Source organism: Watersipora subatra, chromosome 9 (assembly GCF_963576615.1).
Source record: "Watersipora subatra chromosome 9, tzWatSuba1.1, whole genome shotgun sequence".
NCBI classification, from domain to species: Eukaryota; Metazoa; Bryozoa; class Gymnolaemata; order Cheilostomatida; family Watersiporidae; genus Watersipora; species Watersipora subatra.
This window is the reverse complement of record NC_088716.1, coordinates 47,621,561-47,629,193: the sequence shown is the minus strand read 5'-3', so window position 1 is coordinate 47,629,193 and position 7,633 is coordinate 47,621,561. Positions and strand designations below refer to the sequence as shown.

Genomic DNA, 7,633 nt, shown 5'->3' with positions numbered 1-7,633 from the left:
ATAAATCAGTTTTAAAATAGTTTTAGCAAGGACTTTATTGTGTGTTGTTTATCAGTCAATTAAATTTCGTAATAATAGTAGGCTAGGCGGCTGATCAACCACAAATTTGTGTACATATATCCATACAGAATCTATATTCAGTAGTTAGCGCTCGCTCGTTTGATCACTTGGCTAATGAGTTTGACAGACCCGCTGCCTCGGACCACGATCAATGGGGGGTGGAGACTTGTTTACCGTTTAGACTAAGGGAAAGATCGTTGCGTTAGCAACCGTCTGCAGCCACTAAAAGCTGAATGGAACTTATTATGCTTAGCTTTGAAACGCAAATAAAGTGTTGAATACATAGAATTTTATTATCAGAAACTATGGCAAGCTAACGTGACAGAAAGCCAAAGGTTCGTTTTGTTTAAGCCACTGTTATAATCTTTTATTTTGTGTTTAAGCTACTATTATAATCTTTTATTTTGAGCTTTTAAATGACATTCATTCAGCAACTGTTGATATCTATTTTACTGGATTTTAAACTTCCTTGTGTTTATTCGTAATTAACATGTTATTGTAGATTTCACGATGTTACTTATTAGCCAGCGTTGATGGAAGTTTGAATATATATATAAATAAACACCAGTGAAATCGAACGCTCACCACAAACACTTCGCTACAGCACTCAAGTGCAATTACATAACAATTAGCTTGTCGGGTGTACACATATGTACATAGCAGACCGCGTGAACTGCTACAGTGAAATCTTTGTGGTTATCTACCAGACCGAAACAAAGCCAACGAGCCAGATCGAATATCGTAAACTAAAGACAGAGCCAACGAGCCAGATTGATTACTGTAAACTATAGGCAGAGCCAACGAGCCAGATTGAATATTGTAAACCACAGACAAGGAAACGAGCTTGACTGATTATTGCAAACTATAGACAGAGCCAACGAGCCAGATTGAATATCGTGAACTACAGAGAGGAATATATAGGACTGCACCACCAAACTCAGTAACGGACTCCGAGACATTCAACTGTTGAATAAGTTTCACTTGATTAAAATAGTTATTTAGTAAATGCCATAAACTTCATAAATTAGCATTGACAGTGATTATATTTTTCTTAAATTTTAACTTGTATTTCTTCTAATATTATTGGTGTTTTAATTAACCTAGAATCAACGTTCTTTCCCTGACTACCTGTGTGACCTCGTTCCCTTTGCTCTATCGTGGTCTGGGTCGTTTAGCCTATCGTGATCAGACCCATTCAAAACTGGCAAAACTAGTCCGGAGTTCGGGTCATGAAAATAATTTGGCTTTGTGACTCGAGCAGCGTATGCTCAATTTAGTTAACTCAGATTGTATACGAACTTGTGGTTGATCTAATCTGTCTTTCATTATAAAGCTAAGTAATTGTCTTCTTAAATCAAATAGATCATATTATGGCTGGAGTTAACAACAGCTTACTTGACCTAGATGACAATCCTAAAAATCAATTAGCAGATCCAATCATGCCTACAACCAGTGCTGACTCATTAAGTGAAGTAAAAATCATAGCTAAAACCAGGCCTACTCGTACCTTCAAAGCTTCTGCAATTGGCAAAGAAAGCCAGAAAAATGAGTTAGCATTTTCATTGTATGCTCCCATAAATAGAGAGCTAAGAGCAGTCGATGTTATTTTTAAGAGCTGTCTTAAAGGTGTTGTTTTGTCAGAAATTTTCAATGCATGCGTAACTGATATCGAAGCAAAGGCTTCAGCTATTACCTCTGATTACGCTAAATTGTCTCAGCTATCTAATAATAGAGTGGAAATGAAAATAAAACAACACTTTGAATTCTTCATTGGTGAAACCAGTAAGATTACACAAAGAATCCTGGAACAACAGCAGAGTATGGCATCTGAAGAAGAAGAAACTAGAGAACAGGAACACTTGGAAGCCAAAGAGAGGCTACTTGAAGAGCAGCGGAAACTTGAAGAATACCTTGCAGAAAGGAATATAGAAGAAGAGTTGGGACCGAAACCTAAACAGCAACAGCGACTAGGAGCAACATCCACACTCACAACACCAATCAGTTTGAATGCGCAGCCACCACTAAGAGCGTCCTTACTTAAATCAACGCCTTACCAACAGAGTATGCCACTGTATGAAGAGCCTATAAGAACCGAACCAGTGAACCTAGAGTCGCCTCCAGAAACTCCAACAAGAAAAACGGGCATATGGAGCCGGCTCGACGCACTTCCAGTAAAAAAAAAGAAGATCAATCAGGCATCTCACGCTCACAGTGAGATATCAGAGAGCGATTCCATTCGCATTTTAGCAAATGAAATTACGCAAGGAATAAAAAGATCTAGAAAGGTTGACATCGAACCTGAAATCTTTAGCGGCAATGCACTAGAGTTCGACGACTGAGAGTGTGATTTTGACGGTTATCTTTCTTCAATGGGCATCGAAGACGGCTCTGAAAAGATCAGATACCTTAAAAAATATGTTGAAGGAACTGCTAGGGAATGCATAAATGGCCAATTTATGATTCGTATGGAGCTGAGCTATCGACATGCACGAAAGAAACTCACCTCTCGATTCGGGAACAAATTGGACGTGGCCCGTTCAATGAAAAACAAACTCGACACTTGGCCAAAGATCTCTGCTAACGACACGCCAGCCCTCCAGAGATATGCCGACTACCTGGAGAGCTGTAGTAACGCCATGAAATCGATTCCAGGCCTAGCGAGCTTAGACGAAGAACTCAACAACGACCGATTTGCAAGAGTGCTTCCTGACTGGGCGCATCAAAAGTGGGGTGCAACGACACACCGTATACGGAAAAAGGAAATGCGTTACCCTAAATTTGCAGAGTTCGCTTCATTTGTTGACGACTTAGCAGAAATGCGCTCACAGCCTCTAATGCAAAATCTTGAGAAGGCACATGACAAACGGCCAAGACCCAATAACACCAGATCTTTAGCCACAAACAGCGTTGACCATACACCAGAGAGAAGTTGCCTATACTGCGAAGACCCCGCCACAAAGTGGCAGAATGTTTCAAGATTTGGGAAAAGCCCTACAGTCAGCGTATGAGGTTTATTGCTAATAACATGCTGTGCTACATCTGCGTTAAACCTGGTCACGGGGCTGCCAGATGCAGCAGTAAAGGAAAAAACATCTGCTCCAAATGCAGAAGACCAGGGCATGCCACAAGTCTACATAAAACAAAAGAAGACTGGAATGAAGAGCAACAAAATGCGGACCACCGAAACTACAATTCAGGACACATGTGGCCCAGAAACGCCATGCCAACAAACAGCTTCAGCTCACTTAAACTATTGGCAAACTCCGGGTAATGCAGCTAAAAACACCAACTCACCACAAGTGGCGCAGACACTCAACTCCAACAAAACCAGTAGCACAGAGCATTGTCCTCTCATTTCTCCGGTGGAATACCAAGATCTACAGGGTGCGGATTTAATTAAGTTGTCAAATAAAAACACAAGAACGACATCCCAAAACAAGCTGTTCAATATGGGTATGCCAGTGTATGTATCCTCAGCCTCAAACCCGCTCAATGAAGTTCTGATCTATGCATTCCTTGATTCAGCGTCAGACCATTCTTATATAACCAAAGATCTCACGACACAACTAGGACTGAGGAGTCTAGGAACAAAACCCATCGAAATCGAAACAATGACTGGCGAAGTACAACTGAGTAAGATAAACATGGTCGGAGACATCATCATTCAAGGTTATAACGGCGGAGAAGTTAAACTACCATCAGCATATGAGTGGGAAACTATCCCAAACTCGACCGGTGAGTTTGCGAATCACACCAACGTATTGGATCACCCTCACCTGCAAAAGATAGCGGACAAATTGCCACCACCAATGAACCTCCCCATGAGCCTGTTGATTGGTGCCAACTGTACTTCTGCCTTCTTCCCTCTAGAAGCTATCAAAGGTGGAGACAATAAGCCCTATGCGCTCAGGTCAGAACTCGGGTGGGCCGTTTTCGGTGTAGAGGAGACCTGCCGAACTAAACACAAGGTATGCACAACCTATCAAACAAATACCAGCGAGGTCGAGAGTGATATGCTGTCTCAAGATAACTACCAATTTATGAACTTCTTAGAGGCGCATACATCAACTATGGAGGCTGGAAATTACATGATGCCACTTCCGTTTAAACAACGACCAATACTCCCAAACAACATAGAGCAAGCCAAGAGTCGGCAAGAAAGTCTAAGCAAAAAGTTTCAGAAACAACCTCAATTTAGGGCAGATTATCATAAGTTTATGAATGAACTGATAGAGGAAAAACTAGCGGAGCCAGTGCAGGAAGAAGATGCAAAACCAGGAGAACGATGGTATCTGCCACACTTTGCAGTAAAACACCCTCAAAAACAAAAGCTAAGAGTGGTTTTTGATTGTAAAGCTGTGTACAAAGGAACATCGCTAAACGATCACCTACTTCCAGGCCCTGACCTTATGAACTCCCTCTTTGGGATACTCTGCAGGTTTAGGAGGGAGCAAGTGGCTATTAGCTGCGATATTCAAAAAATGTTTTATAATTTTTTGGTAGCGCCTAACGACAGAGATTATCTAAGGTTCCTGTGGTACAACGAAGAAGGCCAACCAAAAACCTACAGAATGAAGGTGCACCTATTTGGTGCCAAGTCGTCGCCTGCTGTGGCCACATACGGATTACGCAAGATTGCAACAGATCATAGCAGCATTTCAAAGAGAGCGGCAGCATTTTTCAATCGCAACTTTTATGTCGATGATGGCATCACCAGTGTAGCTTCAGAGACAGAAGCCGTTAGCCTTATTGCAGAATCTCGAGAAATTTGTAAAAAGGGTAACATGAGACTACACAAATTTTCATCCCATAGCGTGGAAGTCCTCTCATCTCTCCCCGAATCTGAAAGATCAGTACACGACAGAGACCTACTTGCAAACTCACTTCCCGAACAAAGAACCCTGGGCCTACAGTGGTCGATGTAGTCCGACACATTCAAGTTCGTGAACAAGATCTAGGAAAAACCAAGCACACGAAGAGGAATCCTCTCGATCGTTGGCCAATTGTACGATCTCCTTGGTTTTATAGCTCCGTACACTTTAATTGGCAAAAACATCCTGCAAGAAATAAACAAAGCCAATGTTAGCTGAGACGAGCAAATACCCGAAGAGATATCTCTTAAAAGGAACAAATGGACCTCCCAACTGCCAGCATTAGAACGAATCAACATACCACGATGCTTCAAGCCAAAAGATTTCGGTAAAGTCGTCAGAGCTGAACTGCATCACTTCTGTGATGCAAGTGATGTTGGAATTGGAACATGCTCTTATATCCGCCAGGTTAACGACAATGGTCATGTACACGTGGCATTTCTTGTCGGAAAATCAAGAGTGATACCATCAAAAGGCTTATTTACAACACCACGTCTGGAACTTGTGGCCGCCGTCATGGCAACACAACTTAGCAAAATGCTTCGTGAGCAGTTAGATATGAAATACGATGAGTTCTTCTGGTCGAACTCAAAAATTGTTATAGGCTAGATATCTAACGCCTCTAGACGATTTAACACGTTCGTCCACAATCGGATCAGGATCATAACTTCTGAAACAAAAATCAAACAATGGAATCACACACCGGAACACTGCAACCCAGCAGACATTGCATCGAGAGGAAAACCATGTGATCAATTGGCAGATTCGGCGTGGTTCTCTAGACCCGATTTCCTGAAGGCTGCAACCATTGATCAGTACAAGCCAAATCAGCAACATTCTGAAGTTCTAGACCCAAAAGATCCCGAGCTAAAAAACCTAAAAGTGTCAAAAACTGCAAACGTCAGGCAGCCTACTACAGTTGTCACTAGGTTTGCTAAATTCTCAACATGGACCAGACTCGTGCGCTCTATTAGCACAATTAGGAACATTAAAAAAAAATTGTACTAAATCATGGTCCATAAAACCAATTTCTGTAGAAGACAGCCGCACCTCCGAAAACAAGACCATCTGCGAAGTTCAAAAGCATCACTTCGAAGATTCTTACACCTTGATAAAGAGTGGGCAGGGACTGAGCAAAAAACACACTCTGTCTAAACTAAACCCATTCGTCGATGAAACAGAAATTCTGAGAGTAGGTGGAAGGCTACAGAATTCGCAGAGCCTAAATTACCAAGAAAAACACCCAATAATCTTGCCACGTGACACCCACATAGCATCCTTGATCGTACGCCACTATCATGACAGCATGCATCATCAAGGTAGAACATATACCCTGAGTGCCGTCAGAAATGCTGGATATTGGATTATAGGTGTAACCAGACTGACGAAGTTCGTTCTGAGTAACTGCATTGCCTGCAAAAGATTACGGGGTAAACCCTTGGAGCAAATAATGTCAATCCTACCGTTAGAAAGAGTCGAGCTTGCACCACCCTTCTTGAATATTGGGATAGATTGCTTCGGACCATTTGTTGTAAAAGAAAGACGATCAGAAATAAAAATATGGGGACTGCTCATCACATGTCTTTATTCAAGAGTCATACACATCGAGCTGTTAAATGACATGACAACCGACTCCTTCATTAATGCCCTTCGTACCTTTATCTGCCTCAGAGGAGCAGTAAACACTATATACTGCGATCAAGGGACCAACTTCCTCGGAGCGAGCAATGAATTTTCAAAAGAACTGCAGTCTCTAAATAAGAGGACATCTGCCCTAGGAACTTTCCTCTTAGATAAACAAATAACTTTCAAGTTCACCGCACCCCAGGCAAGCCACGCCGGTGGCGTATGGGAGCGTCAAATTCGTAGCGTGAAAGCTGTCTTAGACGGAATGCTCATCGGAAGATACCACAATAGACTAGACACAACAGGACTTCGAACAGCTTTCTATGAATCGATGGCCATTGTTAATAGCCAACCAATAGCAGTCAACCACATGGATGACCCAGAGGTGCCAATTCTAACGCCAAACCACCTAATCACATCAAAAGCAAAGGAGGTGACTTCGCCACCAGGAAACTTTGGAAGTACAGACATTTATAGCAGGAAAATGTGGCAAAAGGTTCAGCAGTTTGCTGAAGAGTTTTGGACATTGTGGAAAACCGGGTACATGAATAGAATCACGAAAAGACAAAGGTGGCAGAACCCAAAACCCAATATTCAGAAAGGTGACATAGTTATGTTAACAGACGAAAACACTCCGAGGAATCAGTGGCTTTATGGAATGGTTGAGGAGACGATTGCCAGCACAGATAGCAAAATAAGAAAAGTGAAGATAAAGATGTCCAACCGAGGCATTGACAGCAAGGGGAAGAGCATTACGAAAAGCTCCACCTTAGAAAGACCCATTCAAAAGTTAGTACTGCTCCAAAGAGATGAGTGAGACGACCGTCACCTCCATCCAACTTCCACAGCATGCAGATCCTGTAATGCTATAAAATGCTATAAATTACGTTAGAACCACTTTATAATAAAACTAAAACTTTTGATAAATTTTGCAAAGGAAAAATTAAGGTGGGAGTGTAGCTAACTTGAAATCTGTTTAACTTGTATTTTTCCTAATACTATAACCACTGCTATACTACTCTGCTTAAATAAATAAATCAGTTTTAAAATAGTTTTAGCAAGGACTTTATTGTGTG

At 41.7% G+C, this 7,633-nt stretch overlaps 1 pseudogene; it reads left to right on the top strand.

Moving 5' to 3' along the window:
• Positions 1 to 3,179: 3,179 nt before the first annotated feature.
• Positions 3,180 to 7,374, top strand: LOC137405152 (uncharacterized; annotated as a pseudogene).
• The last annotated feature ends 259 nt before the right edge of the window (positions 7,375 to 7,633 follow it).